Raw genomic sequence first — 22,661 nt, 5'->3', positions numbered from 1 at the left:
TCAGATATATTTCTGGAAATGGACAGGACCTCATAACTGACCTTTTAGGACCTCATTTTGACATTTCATAATTGACATTGCTACTCACCTGCCTCAAATACAGTAAGATCATATTCATAATGCAGAATCTTAGGAAAGAAAGTTAAAAGAGCATGCCAATAGGTATGCAATTCTGGTTAAAAATAAAATTTTCATTTACAAATAGCTATATCACTTAATCTTATTACTCTAGGAACACTAATATTTAACACTGTTTAGCACTCACAGTATACCATGTGCTATGCTAAACTTGTCAAGTATTATCTTATTTAATTATTGTTACAACTCTGTTACAGAGATTCTATTACTGGCCCTGTTTCACAGGTGAAAAAATAAAGCCAAAGAAGGTAAGCACTGGTGTAATCAGTACATCTAATAAGGGGTAGCTTCAAACCCAGGGTCTCTGAAATCCATGTTCTTAATAACTGCCACGATCAACGTGTGTACACACGTCATTCTCTCATAGCACATGTCGCCTATAGGCTTATACATTGTTGAGTTTACATTCCGAGCAGCCATGTCTGCAGGTCTAGAGATACAAAGTCATTCCAAGATGGAATTAATCACTCCATCTACAGAATTAGTTCTGTATTTGGAGCTTATTTTATACAGATTTTAGAGTCGGCACACACCCCTCATAAGGGTAGAATGTCTGGGGTGTAGCCTTGCCAACTTCATTGGGCAGTCCTGTGGTCTTCATTCCCTTGGAGAAGCTCATCCCTGCCATTACATAATGACAGCACCTGGACATAAATGGGTGCCTGGAATGTCTTATACTTGCTTTTCCCAGCTAGATCTGGTCCTTTGTAGCGCAGCCCAAGCCACTCTGTGGAAGAATTGTCTCTGGTTGATGCCTCTGTTGGAATCCACTCTTGGCTAGAATGATGCTCTTGTAATTTTCCATCTCCATCGACAGGCCCTTTGTCTTCTGCCATATATTCCCAGCCCCTTTCCTCAGGATCCATTTACATGCACTCATTTTCTAAGTCATTATCGCAATGGCCATTACAATTACAATTGGCTCCTTAATTCATAGCTGCTCTAATCATCATAACAATTATGGTTAATTCACAGCAGCTCTTATTGTTATCATTATTATTCATTTATTCCGTTTCATTTTTAATATAATGATGGCTTAAGCCAGGGCATCCCAGGCCTCTGCAGGGTGAGAGTACACCATGCAATGTGGTGCAGTCAAAATAGCATGGGCCTCTTTATTGCAAAAGCAATATTATAATAAAAGAAGTCGAAAAGAGAAATTACTCGTAATTTAACCACTCTTTGCAAAACTCTTTTAATTTTCCCCATGTTTCTTTCTAAATTAGCTGAATGCTTTTATGTCGTAGTAATTACAGTGTGACTATGGTTTTATGTTTTTCTTTCAGTTGACACCACACCAGATACAGTTTTCCAAGTTATTTTACTGTCCCCATAAATTTTATGTTCAATTAGAATCTCTCTAGCTGCATGACCTTCAGCCTGTTAACACAGCCTTTGTGAGCTATACTGAAAACATAATTTATAATGCTTTGCGTGTCCCATGAGGTGAGAAGTCACTGAGAGAGTAAATATGCAAATATTTAGCTGAGAACCCAGAGAAGGGAGTTTCTATACATGTGAACTTCTATTTCATCTCCCCTCAAATTTCGACTCTAGTGGTCTATTTTTGATCAATATCTCCACCTTTGGGGCTGAAAAACTTGGTAGTTGAAATTCCTCTTAAACTACAAATTTTTTTTGGAGCTGCTAAGCATTATAAACTAACACTTGAATTTTGTGACCCAGTCCCCACTGGGAAGACATACTTGTGAAGTCATACTTGGCCATTTTGCCGGGCTAGTTCAGAATACCTTAGAGATAGCTGTCTTTCTTCCTAGGCCAAAAGACTTGACAATTATATATCTTAAATATGTCAGTCTTTCAGTTTTATTGATTAAAAAAATGTTAAACTTGAAAAGACATTAAAACATTTGTATACATCCTCTGACTTACCACACTCATAACTGGCTGCCTGTTAGATAATAACCATTATCTATGTTAACTTTTGTATTCTGCCTTTGCCTACTGCTACTGAGTGCCATAACTTTCATTAGTAATTCCTGCAACATTATCCATCAAGTTAATGTGTTCTAATTTACTGGCACATCCTCCTATGATTGAACATTTAGGTTGTTTTCAGTGGTTTTGTATTATATATAATACTGCAGTGAGCAACTTCACCTATGAATCATTTTTCTCCTTTCAAAATACTTAACCAGGACAAGTTTTCAGGATTATGGATACATAGGGAAGAAGCTACGTAATAGTCCCCAAAGGGTCCTGATGCAGCTTTTCAAAAGATCTGTAAATTTAACCCTAATTTATTTAATGTAGCAAATGTTTTACTTATATTCATGGTAGCAGATTAATCATAGGAAAGTAGATTAAGGGACATTTTATAAAATGGAAAAATATTATTGCATCATTTTTTGAGCAAGTAAGCAATCATTCAATTCCTCCTCTCTCCTCGCCTTCTTATTCCATTAGTCTCAGCTATGCCCTTAGTGTGTGTTAGGTACCCAAAGTGAAAAAGTAAGAAGAGAGTGAAATAGAGAAAACAAGAATAACTAAAGTTGATATAAGACATTATGGTTTAAGGACAAATAACATGGTTTAACAAAAACCCTATAAAGGCTAAAAAACAAATATCCCATTTTACAGATGATAGAACTGAGACTCAAGAAGGCACAGTGGCTTGACAAGGGTCACCCGGCGGGACAGCTGCTTGGCTGAAATGTTGACTTCCATCTCTTGGTCTTCTAATCTCAAAATTAGTGTTCTTTAAATGCACAATTTCTGTTGCCCTTAAGGAGTTTACCTTTGAAGTAGTCATAGAACAAATCAGGAAATTAGACAGTTAAGTTCTGGTTTCTATGATAATGATGCTAATACAACAAAACCACCCAACATTCATTCACTGTTTACTGTGTATCAGGAATAGATTCGATCTTGTTTAATCCTCATGGCAATCCTACAAAGCATGTGTTGTTAATCTTCGTAAATCAGGAAACAGGATCACAGAGAAGCTAAATACGTTGCTCAAGATCAAAGTGCTAAGAAGTAACAGAACCAGAAATTGAAACCAGGAAACCTGACAGTGAAGCTTACGCTTCCAACACTAATGTGTAAGGGAGGTGGGAAACATGACTTGCTATGGTCCCTTAGACACTTTTTTTTCTTTTTTTGAGATGGAGTCCAACTGTGTCACCTAGGCTGGAGTGCAGTGGTGTGATCTCAGCTCACTGTAACCTCTGCCTGCCAGGTTCAAGTGATTCTCGTGCCTCAGCCTCCCAAGTAGCTGGGACTGCAGACGTGCACCACCATGCCTGGCTAATTTTTGTATTTTTAGTAGATAGAGATGAGATTTCACCATTTTGACCAGGCTAGTCTTGAACTTTGGACTTCAAGTGATCCACCCACCTTGACCTCCCAAAGTGCTTGGATTATAGGCATGAGTCACCAAAACCAGCCCTTTAGACAAATTTTTTAACTTTAATCTCCACTAAATTCCTTCCTGGCCCTGAAAAGGGACCTTCTTCCACCTCGTTTTGGTTGAAAAAGCAGCTTTAGGAGCCTGCTTCCAGTGTCAAGGGCAGTTTTCATTGGGCATGCAGAGGAGCGGTCCAGCACTTCACCGGTGCTTCTGAACTGAGATGTCAATGGAGTGGCCTGTGGCAAAAAAAAAAAAAAAAAAAAAAAAAAAAAAAAGAGGTTCTTTTTTTCCTTTGTTCTCCCCTTTTATGTTGTCCGAAGAAAAACAAAGCTAAAAATGCCCTTTGAAGCCGTTTTCTATATGAAAAAGTAAATAGAACCCTTCATAGTGCAAGACTCCAGCCTTGGAGCGGGATTTCAGTAAAGCTACCCTGATGGCCAGTGCTCTGGGGACCACTGCCTGGTGGGGAGATGGACGCAGAGTGGCAACCAGAGCCGACTCCTCATGTTCCTTCATCCCATTGATCAAATTCTGTTCCTGACAATTTCAGTTGTTTAAACCACATGAATGAGATGTGTTGAGCATCCTTTGAATAACACAAAGTCAATTAATATGCTAAATACTAATAAGCCTGATTCCTGCCTTGTGTTCAGAATGCCAGTGGCCATGCTTTAAGTTGATTGAGTGGGCCTGAAGAGTAGGAATGGAACTAATCTGGGAGAGTGATTTCTGGAGTACCCTCCTGGGTACTGTAGACATTTTCTTGTCCACTGTCCCCTCCACCATCTACATGCACAGGCATACACACACATGTAGCACAGATCCACACAGCACATGCCTGCGTGCACAGGCTCCTTTGATGACAAGAGTGGTTTTGGCCATTGTGGCCTCTGGCTACCTTAAAATAAGGAGAATAACAAAATATTTTTGTTCCTGGGATAGTACTGTCTTTGGGAGTCCTTCCATAGGACTTTCCCCTAACTCTCAAGAAAGGGAAATGCTCCCATTTCCCGCGGCCTTTTCTTGGAGTTCTGAATTTCTGATTATTCAGAGAAAGGCTTCATAGCCTGGCGAAGGAGTGAAACCAAGATTATAACCTGGTGGACTCACCTGAGCAGCATTTTGTTTGGCCTGCACAGATATCCACGAAATAGTAAACCTTAGGAGATTATACATCAACATCAAAATCTGACGTGTTAGCATTTCTTGGGAAGTTGGGTGATCTAAGAACATGGTGACGACCTTTCTGTTTGGCAGCACGTGGTTGGCACTAAGCAGACGCAGTCACTTCCTTCACCACAGTCTCCATGTGCCCTTCTTAATGCATCTATGTCCCTGATTGCTTTCTTTGAGATTTGGGATTGCATTATCTGATTTAACAGTCTGAGAGTAAAGGTGGAGCCAGGAGTCCCTCCGTCTCAGTGGTCATAGCCAGACTGGCCTGTTAGCATCACATTGTAAGCTTCCTGTCATTCCTGCCCCATGGATGACTACTGCATGGCCAGGGAAGGGATGGGGTTGATGATGTTGTGAAGACCACCTGTCACTCACTCTGCAGGGCATGTACCATATGCTGATCATCTTTGACTGCCTAACACTGAGGTAGACCCAAGAGGTGTGTGTATAGGAATTGTGGCCAGCCTTCTAGGGACTTACCCATTTTCTGACAGCCCACAATTTGGTTACTGAAATGGTTTGCCTTGTAGTCACCATCATTGTATTAGTTGTTAAGGTAAAATGTTTTGGCCAGTGTAGAGTATTAATCTCACACATCCCCCCTGTATGAAAATACCAGCTATATCCAAACATCCAGGAACACAGAAATCTCATCCATTTTGCACATGTATATATGCACACAAACACTTTGCCTCACTCTTGCCTTCCTTAGACTTAACCGTTTTGTCCCAAACAGGGGTTGAATATAAAGGACAGACTTTGACCTTTTTTTGGTTTCTTGAGAGGTTAACATCAGAAGACTTTGATCCAGTCCTATTAGACTGACCAGTAGCTCTGTGGTTGGTTAAATGCAAATGATTGGTTAGCTGATGATATCACTCTTGCTTACATTCTCCTCGGTAATTAATCCTTGAACATTTCATACTAGGTATTATTCACTGGTTGACCAGGATGTGTTTGGAAAATATTCTCTAAGTGAGACAAAGTGCAGGCCTAAAATACAGCAAATAACTTAGGAGGCCTACTGCTAAGATATGTCTCATTGTTTTTACAAACTCGATATATTTCTTCAAGAGGAAGAAACTCCAGAGGTGAATCCGGCACCAGAGATGAATCTCCCAGACTTCTGGGAATGCATCACGTCTGAATGGGCTCTGGCCCCTTTCTCATATTTGGTTATACCACTGGACATGTTTCCTTTAGCTTCATTAAACTGCAGACAGAAGAAATTCAGAATGCCAGGAATGAGTAAGTTTTTAAAAGTGATCCGAGGAGACAAGTGGAGTCTATTGTTTATGGAGAGATTGAGGAAACAGCATTATTATCATCAGGACTGGTACCTTCTTTTCAATTCAGTGCTATTGATTAAAACTTGGCAAGCGGCTCTCTGGTAATTTGCATGACATTCACATCACATGTCAGATAACTGGCTGTGTCTTCTAATTCTTATTCTTTAAAACCTTGAGATGCCAGAGAGTGTAATGGATTTGTTTTAAATTGGCTTAATTTTCAGCCCAAGTCATCAGATATATGAAAAGTTGTCTAGGAATATCACTTAAAAATTAATATCCTAAATATGCCTTAAAATGTAAAATGTTTTGCCTTACGGCTCAATTTCAAGTCAAATTGCAAGCCTGGATTGCATGGACACACCTGGATTGAGAGAGCATATCTACTGTTTATTAAATTTCACGATTTCAGATTATAGATTGGTAGATGTCTGTGTAAGTCATGGGAGAGATGGGAGCCATGAAGATTAGACCACAGTGTGAGTTTGCTGTGTGCATTGTACCTTTATGGACATAGAAATTAAATGGCATTAGGCATTAATACTTCTATGTGAATTTCACACAGACTCAATAACCATCATCTATTCAGAATAAAACTTGTTTTTCTCCTCTGTATCCTCTTCCTGTTGGTATTATCTGCCATGATGAGCGGCACTATTTTCTATTCATACTCAAACTAGAAAGCTGAGTGTCTTCACTAACCCCTCCCCACACTTTCCACACTCAGTCTGGCACCATGTCCTAAACGTTTTTCCCGAAAGTTACATGTAATTTGACTTCTCCTTCTTAGTCCTTTTGTGGGTTCCCTGATTTTGGTTGCCATCTCCTAACAGCAGCTTGGTGAGTGATGAGCCTCACATTCCTCTCCATCACTGCCTCCCTTCCCTGACCATGCCACGGGATAATATTCTGAAGCCATTGCCTCCTTATATCAACATACTGCTCAAACAGCAAAGACAATTTTAGTGGATATCTGTTGTCTGTTGAATAAAAGGCCCAATGTGTAAGAGGTACTCAGCCTTTTTGATCTTGTTCCAGTCTATCTTTATGGCCTATTTTCTCATCCTTTCTCACTCTTGTCATGGAATTGAGCCACAGCAAACTATGCTCTTCCAAATGTCTGGGGCTTTGCAATGATCTCTGTGCGTGCTCGTGCTCGTTCTCTCATTCTCCCTCCCCCTCTCTCTCTCTCTCTCTCAATACAGAGTCTTACTTTTTTGCCCATGCTGGATTACACTGGCATGATTATGGCTGACGGCTCACTGCAGCCTCTACCTCCCAGGCTCAAGTGATCCTCTCACCTCAGTCTCTTGAGTAGCTGGGACCACAGGTGCCCACCACCAGGCCTGGCTAGTTTTAAATTTTTTTGTAGTGATGGGGTCTCACTGTGTTGCCCAAACTGGTCTCAAACTCCTTGGGCTCAAGTGGTCCTCCTGCCTTGGCCTCCCAAACTGCTGGTATTATAGGCATGAACCACTGTGCCTAGTAGATAGAGGAAGCTTAAAAAGAGGGCACACTCACCTGGAAACATGGACAGGTATTTTCATCTATTTCCCTGAGCTGGGATATGCGGTAAATTCCTTTTCTGTCTTACTTGACACTATTCTAGACTCATGCTAACACCCTGTTTCCCTAATCTACATATTAGGCCACTCAGTGATGCCTGTAGCCTCTTTTGAGGTAATCATAAAGAAGAGACCTTTTAAAATTTTGAGCACTATTCTGTGGTATCAATAACTGTTTAGCCTAATGGTTCTCAAACTTCAGTGTGCATTGGAATCCCTTGGAGAATTTGTTAAAACACAGATTGCTGCTCCCCAACCCCAGAATTTCTAATTCAGGAGGACTGAGATGTGTTCTGAGCATCTGCATTTCTAATACGGTCTTAAGTGCTACTGAAGTTGCTAAGCCAGGGACTGCGCTTCTCAAATCACAGCTTCATGTCAAGAACAGAAGGTGGGAGATGAATTCAGAGAAGATAAACACCTTCTGGGGACACGCTGGAGTTAAATGGACATTTTTGGGTTGTTTGTCCTGTTTTTTTTTTTTTTTTTTTTTTTTTTTTNTGGAATAAAGTGGATTGTTCTACAGATAGAAGGGAGGTTGGTGCTGATGGATCTCTGGAAAAGGACTTGTCACTGTAAAAAAGGGTGTGACCAGTGTACATTTCTGTCACACTGAACTACTTTGAGTCTGGCTTTAGGTGTCGCTTTTCCTGTTCTGATGCCAGGAGGAATCTTGAGGCCAAAAAATGTCTTTTAAGAGCTAGTGAGTCCTGCAGTCCTTGGTTCTTCTTTTCATTGTGTGGCTTCCCCCAGGAAGGCTGTGGTCCTCAGGGGCAAGTGAGGAAGCATCCTGAAAACAGTGATTATTTTTCCTCTGCCTAGTCTGTGCTTTCCCCAGCAAATTCCCAGATAACTCAAAGACAGGTCCAGCATAATTTTTGCAAATACTTCTCAAGCCTTCTAGGATATTTATTCCTGTGTGTCCAAAAAGCCTGTACTTTTTATAGCACTAGTCAAATTATACTATAATGATTTTGTCTAATGATCTGTTGCCTTTGTTTTCGATTAATGACTCCTTGAGGACAGTATACACATACATATGTATATATATCCACATGTATTTCATCTTTTTCTCCTCTAAGATAATTTTCAACAAATGAACGAGCCCTGCTTTCATGCACATTACAGTTCCTCCTTTTCAGATGCGTAAATCTTGTTTTGCTGCACAAATTTCAGGCTCCTACAGGTGATCACCGTGTGTTCTGCTTTCTCCAAGTTCTTTTCTACTCATTGCTCAGCCCCAAATTGAACATCCAGGCAGATATTTTTTTTTTCTTAAAGCAATGATACATTGATTTTCATCTGCCTCTGGGAAATGAGATCATTAGCAAGGAGGGTTTCGACTTTCTGCCTATCCCTGTAAGAAGCCAAAAGGAAAAAAAAGTTGCCAGATGCTTGGAAATCAAGCTGCATATTTGGGAGATGGGTGAAAGTGCCTGTACTTGGCTGTAAAAGCCTTCCCTGGGTGAGATGACTATGGCTGTTGAAAGATCAAAGAGTCATTCTTTCTCCTTTCTCCTGGAATAATCATGGCCATTAATAGCACATGCTGACTTTTTCTTGGGTGAAATGGAGGGCTTTTGACTTTATCCTCATCTCGACTGCAGACCTCTCCATTTGGTCTCAGGTTGGTTTAATTACAGGTCTTCTGTGAGAGCCAGAGAGGATGGGAGAGGGATTAGCTAGGATGTAAACACCTTTGTAAAGGTAGCAGTGAGGGTTTATTACTGTCTACATCAACAGATGGCAAACTTTTTTTCTGATAAAAGCCAGGTAGTAAATATTTAGGCTTTCTGGGCCATATGGCCTCTGTCACAACTACTCAACTCTGCCATAGTGTGAAAGCAGCCATAGATATAAAGATAAATAAGCATGCTTATGTCCCAATAAAACTTCACAGAATCAGGACTTTTCTGCCGGTGTTGAGGAAAACACTTTTAGGAGTCAGCCCTGGAGCAGTAGGCCTTGCTCCCTGGGACAAGGCCATGTTCAGTTCGAGGGCCAAAATCATGAAGCCCAATGGCGAGAAGCTGGGTGAGTTCGAGTCCAGTATCTCCCAGGTTCTTCTCAAGCTGGAGATGAACCTGGACCTCAAGGCTCAGCTCAGGGAGCTGAATATTATGGCAGCCAAGGAAATTGAAGTTGTTGGTGGTGGAAAGCTATCATTATCTTTGTTCCCTGTTCCTCCACTGAAATCTTTTCGGAAAATCCAAGTCCGTCTAGTACATGAATTGGAGAGAAAGTTCAGTGGGAAGCATGTTGTCTTTATCGCCCAGAGGAGAATTCTGCCTAAGCCAACTCGAAAAAGCCGTACAAAAAATAAGCAAAAGCGCCCCAGGAGCTGTACCTGACATCTGTGCATGATGCAGTCCTTGAATGCTCGGCCTTCCCAAACGAAACTGTGTGCAAGAGAAGCTGCATGAAATTGGATGGCAGCCAGCTCATAAAGGTTCATTTGGACAAAGCCGCAGCAGAACAATGTGGAACACAAGGTTGAAACTTTTTCTGGTGTGTATGAGAAGCTCACGGGCAAGGATGTTAACTTTGAATTCCCAGAGTTTCAGTTGTAAACAAAAAATGACTAAATAAAATATATAGTCACAGTAAAAACAAAACAAAAAAAACTTTACAGAATCAGGTGGTGGGCTGCATTTCGCCCTGGGGCTGTGGTTTGTCAACTACAGATTTCAAAATCTCTGGCTCTGAGTCTGCTGGGTCTCCCAAACTTTGGTGCTTTCTGCAAAACATAGAAAACGGTAACTGGGGGGAAAAAAAGGTAATAAAACCTTCTGCTTTCAATCAGCCAAGATGCATGTTCCTGAGAGTGGTTTCCTTTTCAAATAGGAGAACAGGATCAGCAGGCAAACAGGAAGGAGTCGGGACTGCTTAACTTTGGGTCTCCCTGCAGAGCCCCATATTGGTAAAACCTAGAAGGAAGCCAGAAGCCCAGGAAGAAATTCATTTGCAGAGTCCAGCCTCAGCACCACAGATAGAGCAGAGAAGAATGAATTTGAAGCTGAGACACAACTGCGGGACAAGTGGCTGAGACCCCACGAATGGTATCAATATTGTTGGTATGACATGAGGTTAGTAATGCAACCCAACCCAAAATGTAGCTATCAGAGAAATAGGGTTGCTGTCTGATAATTAAACTGGTGAAACCTACACACACTATGGCTTGGATTGGCTGGGTGTAAAATTAAATACAATTCCACCTCTAACTTTGAAGACTTTGAGGACACACAAAACTCTAAAGTGATCTGAGTTAATTCTCAGAGAGACAAGACAGGTGTGCAATTTATTAAGTAGAAACCTAGGCATATTGTACCATGTAGGGAAAGAGACTGTGTGAGTGGAAGGGAGCTAGATTAGCCTAGACAAAGGCATCCAAGGCCAGGTGTGGTGATACACGCCTGTAGTCCCAGATACTCCAGCTACTTGGGGGGCTGAGGTGGGAGGATTGCTTAATAAAGATCATGCCACTGCACTCCAGCCTGGGCAACAGAGCGAAGTGAGACCCTGTCTCAAAACAACACATTCAAAAAGTGTATGTGTGCCCTTGGTGATGATTGTAGGACTGGTATTTTCAAAAAGATTCTCTGAAGTGATCATATAAATTGTGGTTTGGCAGGAATGAAATATTCAAGGTATTGAGTCTAATTGATTATAACAGGGTGTTCCCTTTAGTAAGATGCTGTCACTGTTAAGAGCAGGTTGGCTGCTAAAAATGTGCACTAGCATGGAGGATTTAAAGTTTGAAATAATGAAAATCGTTGCTCCAGTATTTAAATGTGTAATTGTGATTGGCTTTCTCTGCAGCCCTAGGTGCTGCCTCCATTGCCAAGGGATAAAATTAATGCTCTCAAAACCCCCATAAAAGTAGTTGCTTTTGTTTGACAGAGGACAGCTTTGGTAGAAACATGTTCTTGTCAAAACCAGTCATGTCTGACTTACCTTAGCTGATGGGGACAGCCCATGGAGCGTCAGACAGCCAGAATCCACACCTTCCCATTGTCCTCTGCCTACTGAACCCAACACTTGGGTGAGGGGCCTGGGTGGATGAAATTATCTTGGATTGCTATTGTGCTAAAACTTTCCTCACTAGGAGTTTGGGATTCAGGGATCGTGGACATTGGCAACAAAAAGTAGACACGCTTGATCACTTATTTTTCTGAATCATTCAATACAAGGAATTGTTCTTCAATGTTTTGCCTTTGCAGTCTCCTTTGACATTTCATGTAGATTTGTCTATAGGCAAGAATGCTTTAGTCATATCTGAGAGCTCTGGTTCATGTGACATTTCTATTTCTCATCATATTAACAAATTGCTTGGCCTTTGGCTTTTACGTCAGCCTCTCTTAGCCTGGGTTAAAATGAGTAAACCCCAGATCATCAGCTCTACTCTTGTGGTGGTGACAAAATCCAGATTTTGAGACTTCAAAGCGAGATGCCAGAAGTGAGGCATGATAAATTCCCCAAGATGAATGACTTCTTTGGAGTCTGCAAGCAGCTAGCCAATGAAGTCTCCCTACCATTCCTGGGCAATGTTCTGCTCAAGCTAGAACAGATTTTAAAGTCCATTTTTAAGGTTGCCTTTTTAACAAAATAAAGTGATGACCCTTCCTTAGAGATTTAGTTCTAGGCCGTAAAGTCCATATCTTTATAGCTTTATTCCTACTTTTTTTTTTTTTTTTTTTTTTTACAACAAAGAAAAGTGGTTTTCCATTAAAAAAAAACAGAGCAGTGGGAATCTCTTTAAAAAATGAACTCACATGCAGATCATCTATACTTGAAACAGATAAAAGAAACTACTCTTTTGAAGCAGGGCTGAGCCTGTAACCTGCTCTACCAGGACTCTCTGTACTTCTATTTGAAAACCACATCTAAATACTGAAAAGGCTGGGGTGAGAAAGAAGTAAGGCTTATAGTTCAATGGTTCTACCACTCCCAAGCTTTAGATCTCAGCAGAACGCAGGGATGGAAGTAGTAATACTGCGATGATTCTGAACGAATGCCACACACACTGGAAAGTTCATGAAATGTTCTATAGCTGGCATTTTAAAAAGAGTGACATTTGATCAAGACTGTGATTTTAAGAAGAATAATTCTGCTGTCCTGTGTTTCTCTGCACCTCACTAACTTTCCATCCTATGGGATCTGATCTCAGAGCCCATCCTGTTTTCTCTGTTCTGGTATTTTAATTTCTCTTTCTCTCTGCTAATGGCTTGAGGACTGAATGCTGTAATTTATCTCCAGGCAGCACAATGTCATTTTGGCTTTGTTTTCTATAATTTATACCATATACTATTTTCCATACTGAATCATTAACTCTTAAGAGTAATGCAGATGACATGAATTACCTAAAATGAGCCATGCAAAATAAACTGTCAGCAAGCACAATTTATTTCATTTTGTAGCAGTTGAGACTCAAGCAGAATGCCAGGGCTAGGGAAAACAGCACTGCCTACTCCAGTCTGCTTTATCAAATCCCGGTGCCTTTAAATACATCCCCAGTCCCAGGAAAAGAGAAAAGCACTATAACTAACTGGGTAATTTAACTTAAAAAAAAAAAAAAAACCTTTGAGGAGAACAAGATTGGCCTTTATGACAAAGAATCCCTAACCTTAAAACAGGTTCTAGTCTCTAAAATTCACTTCGAAAGTAGTTACTAAAATGTTTGTCTCCTCAGTTGAACATGAATGTGCTTGTTTTTAATAGCAAAGAAGCACCATGGCTCATTTTCACCTTGCATGACGGGGAGCTCAGAGGAAAAGTTCGTGTTGTGTAGATCTTAGCTTTCATGTTACTTCTTGAGAAAAGTGACTTATCCATCTAGTCTAATTACATTAGCTAGCTTTCTTTCTGGTTATTCTAACTTACTGTATTAGTTTACAAGGGATGCTGTAAGAAAGCACGCCTAATTGGGTGGCTTAGAACAAGAGAAATATACTGCCTCACATTTCTGGAGGATAGGAGTCTTAAGTCAAGATGTTAGCAGTCATACTCCCTCTAGGGAAGACTCCTTTGCCTCTTTCTAGCTTCTGATAGCTGATGGCCATCCTCGACATCCCTTGGCTTGTAGTTGTATCACTAACTCCGATCTCCATTTCGCTTGGCTGTCTTCCCTCTGTGTGTCTCCTTAGCGTCTCCATGTGACCACCTTATAAGATACCAGTCATTGGATGCAGGGTCCACTCTATCCAGGAGGACCTCAACTTTACTTAACAAATTACATCTACAAACACCCTAACTTCTAATAAGGTCACATTCTAAGGTCAGATGGACATGCATCTTGTGGGGGTACTATTCAACCTGCAACACTCACCGTACCTCATATTGGCTTTGCAGCATGTATCACTGGCTGGGTAGTAATATGTATTCTTTGTTTACTTTTGAATTCTTTCACTACTCTCTCTGTTACAACATTCTGGAATATAAGGTTTGTTAGAACTGGGGCTTACCTTATTCTGTGCTGTAATCCTGGTATCTAATAGGAACTTGAAAATAATTTGCTTCAATTAATTTTTTAACTTTTTAATAGCTATTATTTAACTTAATTTATAGCTCAGTTTGATAGCATATCTGTATTAAGGTGTGCTCTTCTCTGTGTTAAGATGACTTTTTATTTCTCCCATTTATCTTTGACTAACCACCTGAAATCCTTTTTGGAAGAAACAGTGGAGAAGAAATTATGAACAAATAAAAAGAAATAAATACAAATTATGTATTTTTCCGGAGAAATAATGTGATGAATTTTTTTTTTTGAGATGGAGTCTTGCACTTTTGCCCAGGCTGGAGTGCAGTGGTGTGATCTCAGCTCACTGAAACCTCTGCCTCCTCAAGCAATTCTGTCTCAGCCTCCCAAGTAGCTATTACTACAGACGTGTGCCACCACATCCAGCTAATTTTTCTATTTGTAGTAGAGACAGAGTTTCGCCATTTTGGCCAGCCTGGTCTTGACTTCAGGTGATCCGCCACCTTGACCTCCCAAGGTGCTAAGATTATAGGTGTGAGCCACTGCACCTGACCCCAGGACATCCTTTAATGTTAAATGTTTTAAAAGTTTTTAATGTTGAAGGCCAATAACTTTAAATGGATCAGAAATATTATTAGCAGTGCACTAGACTTAAAAAACCCAGTGCTTTCGGTGCTTTTTTTCTTTCTGTTAGCTTTGAGGTAGGACTGTACAGATACCTGGAATAAGACGGGAGGCTAGTTTTTGCTAGATGAATTCACTGAAAAAAAAAACAGAAGAGGACACCAGTGTATCTGGCCCACCATGAGCCCTCTTTTCTCCCTTAAAGGGAATGTGATGAGAAGTCTGTGCGGGGTGGGTTGGCATTGGATCTAAATTCTTGACTTTCTGCTACTTTGGGTCTTTTGCTGTTTTCAGATTACCTTGGGGGACCCTTAGCATATCTTCTGAGAGATCTTTAAATGTGATTATCCTAAACAGTATCCCATCATGGTATAAGTTTTCTGAATCACATTAACAAAAATGGGGCTGAAAAGAGATACAAAATGTAGCCGATGCCATAATTAATACACGTATTTAAATATGAGTCCAAAAGCAGGGAAAGGTGAGAGGGAAGATATGAGACAGGGCAACAGGCAAGACATCCATTATCTTTTCTGTCTGATCTAGTTGCAGAAACTGTTAGAGGACCAAGCAGTAGAGAATGTTCTAGAATAACTTTTGGGATGGAAGCAGCCTGTTTGCTTAATAACATTCACCTTACCTTCCTCCCCTTCTTTTTTTTTTAATGAATTAAGAGCATTTAGCTGTGGAATAGGAGAACCATCAGAGCTAACAACCCAAATCCCCTTGCAAGGGGACATGTGGTTCATTTACAGTGACTACTGCTGGGTCCATGTTAGGAGTTCACAAATGCACTTTAGGGGCTTCTGAAAAGTCATCTGGCAGATGACATCACCTACTGCAAGGGACAATCATAATGGGAAATAGCTTCATAACATTCTTTATATGACCGTCTCCTGAATGCACACACAGACATATTCCCTAAAAGGCATTTCCTCTTCAAAACAAAAAGGAGCATGTACTGTGGGGCTTGTGGACAGTCAATTAAAAGCTGTAGTGATGGTGGGTACTGGGATTTGACTTTAACAGAAAAACCTGGCCTTTTTTTTTTTTTTTTTACCCGTATTCTTGTGTGTCATATAAAAGCAAACAAGCAAATCTATCCCCTTATTACTCTGTCTTTGCTAAAGGCAAAATTCCAGAAATCAACTATAAGTTTTTTTCTAAACTGGACAGTGTCTTGTTAAGGGGCATCACTTTTCTCTTTGCTAAGTGTATTAGTTAAGAAAACATGAGAAATATGACCTCTTTTAACAGATAAATCCCAAATTCTCAGGGAGTTAGCTCAGCACAAGCTCATTTCTAGTTACATTCCTGTCCAATTCAGTTGATTCTGAATACTTGGCCTTCCACTGGTCATTGAAGAACCTCCTTCCATCTGGTGGCTTCACCCTCTCTTCACTCAGAGACTGGTTAGAGAAAGGGGTTGAGGATCAAACATGGGAGACTTTCATGAGTTAGGCTTGTAAACAGCTCACCTTACTTTCATCCACATTCCCTTGTTTAAAACTCAATCATATGCCCACCCAACTGCAAGGGAGGCAAAAATATGTAGTCTAGCTGGGTGCCCCAAAAGGAGAAGTAATGGGTGAAGGGTGCATCTAGAAATCTCTGCCACAAAGAGCAGTGTTTGGAGACCTTGATCTATCCCACAAGCGAGATCACATAAGAGGAACAGCAGACTTGACTCTAAGTTTTCTGAAGAGCTCAGTGTGGAGGTTGAGAAGCGATGTACAGCCCTTGGGTCCCCCCACGTGCAACACACTCTCATGGGTAAACCCAAAGCTATTCTCAACTCCCAGTGTTTCCTGGATATAATGCCAGTCATTTCTCAGGAAACTGAGACCTGGAAAAGGAAAAATGTCGATTCCAGACCCACACAGCTAACTGTGGCCAAGTTTGTAAGAATAGTGTGGATATCAAGATAATGTTGAATTTGCCTCTCTCTCTCACTCCACACACACACACACACACACACACACACACACACACGTACGTGCATATGTGTATATACATATGTACATATATATGTATACATGTGTATTAAAATACATTCTTGACTTTTTGCTACTTTTGTTCTTTTGCTGTTTTCAGATCACCTTGAGGGAATGGGTTGTTAAAAATTCCTAATGCTGGAAGCTTTTTATGCACACATGTATATACATACAAAAACATATATAGGTACATATGTATATTAAGCAAATATTTGACAACTTAATTATTTTAATTATTATTAAAATGTACTTCCATTACATCCCTGCTTTTCGGTGTCACAATTAATGATATCTGGCTCGGAAGACTAAGAAAAACAATATTTTGTTTACCTTTGGGACCAAATAACAAAGCCCAACTCAGACTGTTTAAAATGATAAATAATATATTTCTAAATTATTTATTTACAAACTTTTATATAGTGCTTACCATGTGCCAGATACCAACAGCCTTAAAAATATTTACTTAATCCTCATCACAACCCTGTGGTGGAAATACTATCATCATTCCCATATTAGAGATGGGAAATTGTGGTCTGGTGGGATTAAGTAACTTGCCTGTGGTCACCTAAGTAATTGGTGGCAGAGCCAAAAGCTGAACTGAGAACAGAGTTCCTTAGCCAGTTCTCTTAGCTATTCAATTATGGAAGCCCATATCGGATCATACAGAGGCAGACCCAGCCTTTTAGTGACTCAGTAACACCAGGTATAAAGGTGGTTCTCCAATCAGATACCCGGTTTATGTCTCCATTTCATCGACTATCTCTCCTCTAGCTTATGTCATGAAAACGAAACGGCTGCCTGCAGAGGTGAGGCAATGTGCTTCCTTACACATGTTCAGTGGGAAAGAGAGACTCCTTGTTTTTTCCCATTCCTGAGTCTGCCTCTCTTTATGTGTCTTTGCCACAAACTTTTCCAACTTGCCTCTGAAGCAATCACTGACGAGGAAATGGGCTAGCATGATTGATTTAGCTTCAGTTTAGTCATTTGGATGAAGTAGATGATAAGAACAACCACAAGGTCCACTGTAGATAACTAACATTTCTTTTTATGTTTGTTTTTGAGATGGAGTCTCTTACCCAGTAGCACAATCATGGCTCACTGCAACCTCTGCCCACAGGTTCAAGTGATTCTCCCAGTAGCTGGGATTACAGGCACCTGCCACTACACCCAGCTTATTTTTTGTATTTTTAGTAGAGACGGGGTTTCATCATGTGGCCAGGCTGATCTTGAACTCCTGGCCTCGTGATTTGCCTGCCTCAGCCTCCCAAAGTGCTGGGATTATAGGTATGAGCCATTGTGCCCAGTAGATAACCAACATGTTTAGGCACAACTATGACCCTGCTGCAATGCCTTATTGGCTTATACAAGTGATTGCTTGGTAGTCCATAGTCTTTACTTATAATAAAGTGACTTTGTAAGATCTAGGACACCTTTTATATGTGTTATCTCATTTCCCAGTTAATAGGTAGGACATTTTATGATCCCTATTTCTTAGATTAGCAAACAGGTTGAAGGAAGAGCTATGTTTTCCAAAGCCACACAGGTTGGAGCAAAGCAGAGACTTGAACCCATTCTCTTAACTTGTGGTGCAGTCATCTGTCAACTTATGACCTCATCTTAATTAGGCATAAAGTCATACACTAAAAAAGCAATCCCTGGGCAGAGAAAGTCTCAGAATCATTTTAGGGTCAGCCATTTGGGGTTGATTTTATTTATTTTTAAATTTCTATTGCAGGACTTAAGCATTGTGTATTTGTCTTAATTCTCCTGGGCAATTTCTAACTAGATTTTTGCCTCTTTAGACTCAGCCTGAGTGTTCTACTTTTTGCTATCCCTAAGGACTTAGGCCGTTCAAAATTCCTCATGCTGGAAGTTTTTTATGCATGAAGAAAAGGTTTAGGAAAAGACTTATACCAGCCAACTCTTGAGGACATGATGTACTTCCTCTCCAAGGCATTCAAACTTTTAGAATTTGTTTCATTAAAAGTATAGGAATAAGCATTAATTAACAGAAAACTTATTAAAATAATGCATAAAACATACCCTGCTGGTCTCTAGAATCTGACAGTCTTTCTTTTCTTTTGCTCTGTATTTTCCATAAATAGTGTTCAAAACTTAACCAGCATGCCACAAATTAATCTGGGAGAACTAACTGAAATTATAGTGAGGGTATTACTTTTAGAATTGTCATGGTAATAGATGTTGATAATTATGATTTACTGATGCAAAATATTAGCCCCCTATCATGGTGGGGGGTCAGCACATTGACTGTCATAACACTTTCTAGGTTCTGAATTTTATAGAAATGATAGAAACTTAGAACTTGAGGTATCTGACAATGTCTGGCACCAAGTAGATACCATATATATATGGTATGTTTTCTCATTTGGAAAGGGTGGGGATTCATTTATTCAGCATTTATTCAGTGTAAATGGATCTGTGTTCCTGCTCATTATGCAGCATAAATGCTGAAAAAATGAATCCCCACCCTTTTCAAATGAGAAAAGTCAAACCTAGAGTGGGGAAAAAGACTGAACCAAGTTCACATGTCCTGTGATGTCAGAGGCAAAAGCAAGACTCAACTCTCTGGACTCGTTCTGTGCTCATTCTAACAAGTTATGAGTTGGGGAAAGCCTTTTATACCAGTGAATCAACACAAGTTATTTAAATAAAATTTCTAAAATAGATATGCACAGTTATTGGAAAAATGGTTTTTACCAATGTGGGGTTTGATTAGAATTGCACAAGGATCACAACATTGGTGGAAGGATCAAGGTGAGGATTTTAAGGAATCTGGGAATGCAAACTATTTGTTGATGCTTTATATTGAAGTTTTCTGGAAAGGTCTTATAATGAACCAATAAATTATTTGCCTGGGCAAGAGTCTTTTGGAATGTTAAAGTTATGTCGATAAAGGTAATGGAATAGTAAAGTCATTTTAATGCAAATGAAATAAGCCTTGTGGGCTAGATAATTTCAGTTCTCATAAGAAAAAGACAGCAGAGCTGCAGAGGTCCAGAGAGTGGGCAACTCAGAGAGCAGGCCAGGATACAGTTAAGCAGAGCAATTGATGGGAGGCAGTGAGTCTTAGGTGGCCCACTTAGGCGAAGCAAGGGAAATGCCAGGCTCTTTTTAACAACCAGCTCCGACGTGAATTAGCAGAGCTAGAACTTACTCGTTAATGTGGGGAGGGTACCAAGTCATTGAAGAGGGATCTGCTCCCATGACCCAAACACTTCCTATCAGCACCCCCTGTCAACATTGAGGATTACATTTCAACATGAGATTTGGAAAGGACACACATCTATACCATATCAAGAAATAAGCAACAATTCCAGAAACAACAAAAATTATGTTTCTAAAATCAAGGCTATATGCTGAAAACCACTGAATAGCCAACAAACAAAAGCAATCCAACAACAACGACAGCAACAAAAGACCACCTACAACGACAGTGTCAACACAACACCCTTTTAATTTCAGAAGCATATCTTTAGAACAGTGGTTGTTGGTATGGTTTGGATCTGTGCCCCTGCTCAAATCTCATGTGGAATTATAATCTCCAGTGCTGGAGGTGGGGTCTGGTGGGATATGAGTGGATAATGGGGGTGGATTTCTCATGAATGGTTTAGCACCATCTCCTTGGTGCTGTTCTCATGACAGTGAGTGAGTTCTCATGAGATCTGATAGTTTAAAAGTGTGTAGCACCTCCCACCTTGTTCCTGCTCCTACCATGTAAAACGCCTGCTCCCCTTCGCTTTCCACCATTATTGTAAGTTTCTTGAGGACTCCCCAGAAGCCAAGCAGATGCCAGCGTTATGATTCCAGTGTAGCACATGGAACTGTGAGCCAATGAAATCTCTTTTCTTTATAAATTACCCAAGTCTTAGGTATGTCTTATAGCAATAAAAGAATGAACTAACACAGTTTTTTAATCAATAAAATTGTTTTCTAATGATTGATGTGTAGGCCATAGCTATCCTTATGTATCTGCTAAACTTAGTAGGTGCAATATTTGTGTATGGTTTAAATTTTGCAAATAGTTTACAACAAAATGACCAAAGAATATAAATGGATGTAGCTGCAATACATTTGAGATGCAATGAATTGACTGATCCCTTGCCTCTGAATTCTCTAGGACCATTCTTATGTTAGTATGTTCACTGGGAATCACCAGGCTGAGAATCCTAGTGGGATCTAATTGCAAAGGTCTAGAAAGAGTTGTATTGTATTGTCAGGCTTTCCAACTTACCAAATACTTTTGATGACTGCCTTTTTCTCTTCTTAGTTTTTGTGTCTACAGTTTAAACAAAACAAATTGTTTGGGGTCCCACCAGACAAATTTTCTGTTTCTTGACAGTCTCTGTTTATTGCCATCAACCTTCCATCTCCATGATTCTGCTATGAAAAATCTGTAAAACAGGCTTTCTTTTTCAATACCCAAGAGTAGCTAAGTCTCTGGGCCTAGAAGCAATGTACTTATCCGTGAGAAATTGGTTACATTTTTCCCTGTCTATTTTTCTCCTCCTCCATCACAATTTTCTGCCCTAAATGGGTCTTTGAGTGTCGTGAAGTGGGAAATACTCCAATTCACAGCAAAGAATTTGTCTGTGAAATCAGACACGCAGGTGCAAAGCTGAAACAATCTCCATCCAGCTACCTGGCTTAAGAGCCAAATATAGAGTGCTGAAATGTTTAAGCAGGAAGGGCCCCTCCCAGTGATCATATTCAATGTCCTCATGGCTCAGGTGAAGAAACTGAGGCCCTTTGCAGAAGGGCAAAGTGATTTTCTTGAGAAAATATGTTAGTATTTTCTAACCTTTTTAAACACAAATATTAGCATAGGCCAAGCAATTAAATTGTGAAAAAATTTTACTATCTTCTTTGCTTCTCAAACATTTTTGTCATTTGTATGTATAGTTATATTTGTGATTATTCACAGCATTAGAGACAGCAGCTTGAGTACAGACTGTGTCTTTTTTCTGAGAATATCAAATCACTTTCAAGTCTTTTATCTCAGCTGGCAGAACCTACTATGCTCATTCTGGCAGATCTTAAGAGTTATTAATAAAATATTAATACATGTTTGTATTCATATTTTATTGTAAACAAATTTACCAATTTTGTTTCTCTCACATACAACACTTAAAGAGTTCAGAGACAAAATCCATTAAAAGTAGTGAAGATGAAATGAGAAATACTGGATAATAAAGCAGATTCTTGACCAGGCACAGTGGCTCATGTCTGTAATTCCAGCACTTTGGAACACCAAGGTGGATGGATCACTTGAGTCCAGGAGTTTGAGGCCAGTCTGGGCAACATGGCAAAAACCCATCCCTACAAAAAATTAGCCAGGCATGGTGGCTTGCACCTGTAGTGTCAGCTACTTGGGAGACTGAGGTGGGAGGATCCCCTGAGCCTGGGGAGTTGAGACTGCAGTGAGCTGTGATTGTGCCACTGCACTCCTGCCTGGGTGACAGAGCAAGGCCTTGTTTCAAAAAAATAATGCCAATTCTGTTAAAAGTCTGCCCCTATAACGAACTCAGCACCACAAACCATTCTTGGTACAATTTACAGGTATTGATCGACTTACGACCTATGCAACTTAGGACCATTCGACTTTATGACCACAATCGCTAGCCACGACTGCTCCGCATCTGGCAGCGCAAATGTTGCCCAGCTGGACGTACGACAGTGTGGGCCAGCTTCCGGCAGCACTACCATCTCCACGTACATATAGCCTACTCAACTTATGACCAAATCGTGTTACAACCGGTCTGTTGGAACAATTCTGGTCGTAAGTTGAGCACTAGCTGTAGTACCTTCAAATTAGGTAATTTTTGTTTAATGTATTGCATTTTAGGAATCTAAAGATTTATAAAACTTAAATAGTAATAACCCTATCTTCAGGGGCCAGAGAGCTGGCAAATATTTAGACTGAGTGACCTAACCAAAGACAGTCTATTTTGTTCCAAGACAAGAAGAGGGTCTGAGAAACTGACAAAGAGAAGCGTCATTTAATTATTA

At 40.1% G+C, this 22,661-nt stretch overlaps 1 pseudogene; it reads left to right on the top strand.

The window, feature by feature from the left end:
* Positions 1-5,834: 5,834 nt before the first annotated feature.
* On the top strand, positions 5,835-10,111 carry LOC108292705 (annotated as a pseudogene).
* Positions 10,112-22,661: the final 12,550 nt, after the last annotated feature.

This window comes from Cebus imitator, unplaced genomic scaffold, assembly GCF_001604975.1.
Source record: "Cebus imitator isolate Cc_AM_T3 unplaced genomic scaffold, Cebus_imitator-1.0 Scaffold500, whole genome shotgun sequence".
NCBI lineage: Eukaryota > Metazoa > Chordata > Mammalia > Primates > Cebidae > Cebus > Cebus imitator.
The sequence above is the reverse complement of the archived record's forward strand: the minus strand, read 5'-3'. Positions and strand labels throughout refer to the sequence as shown.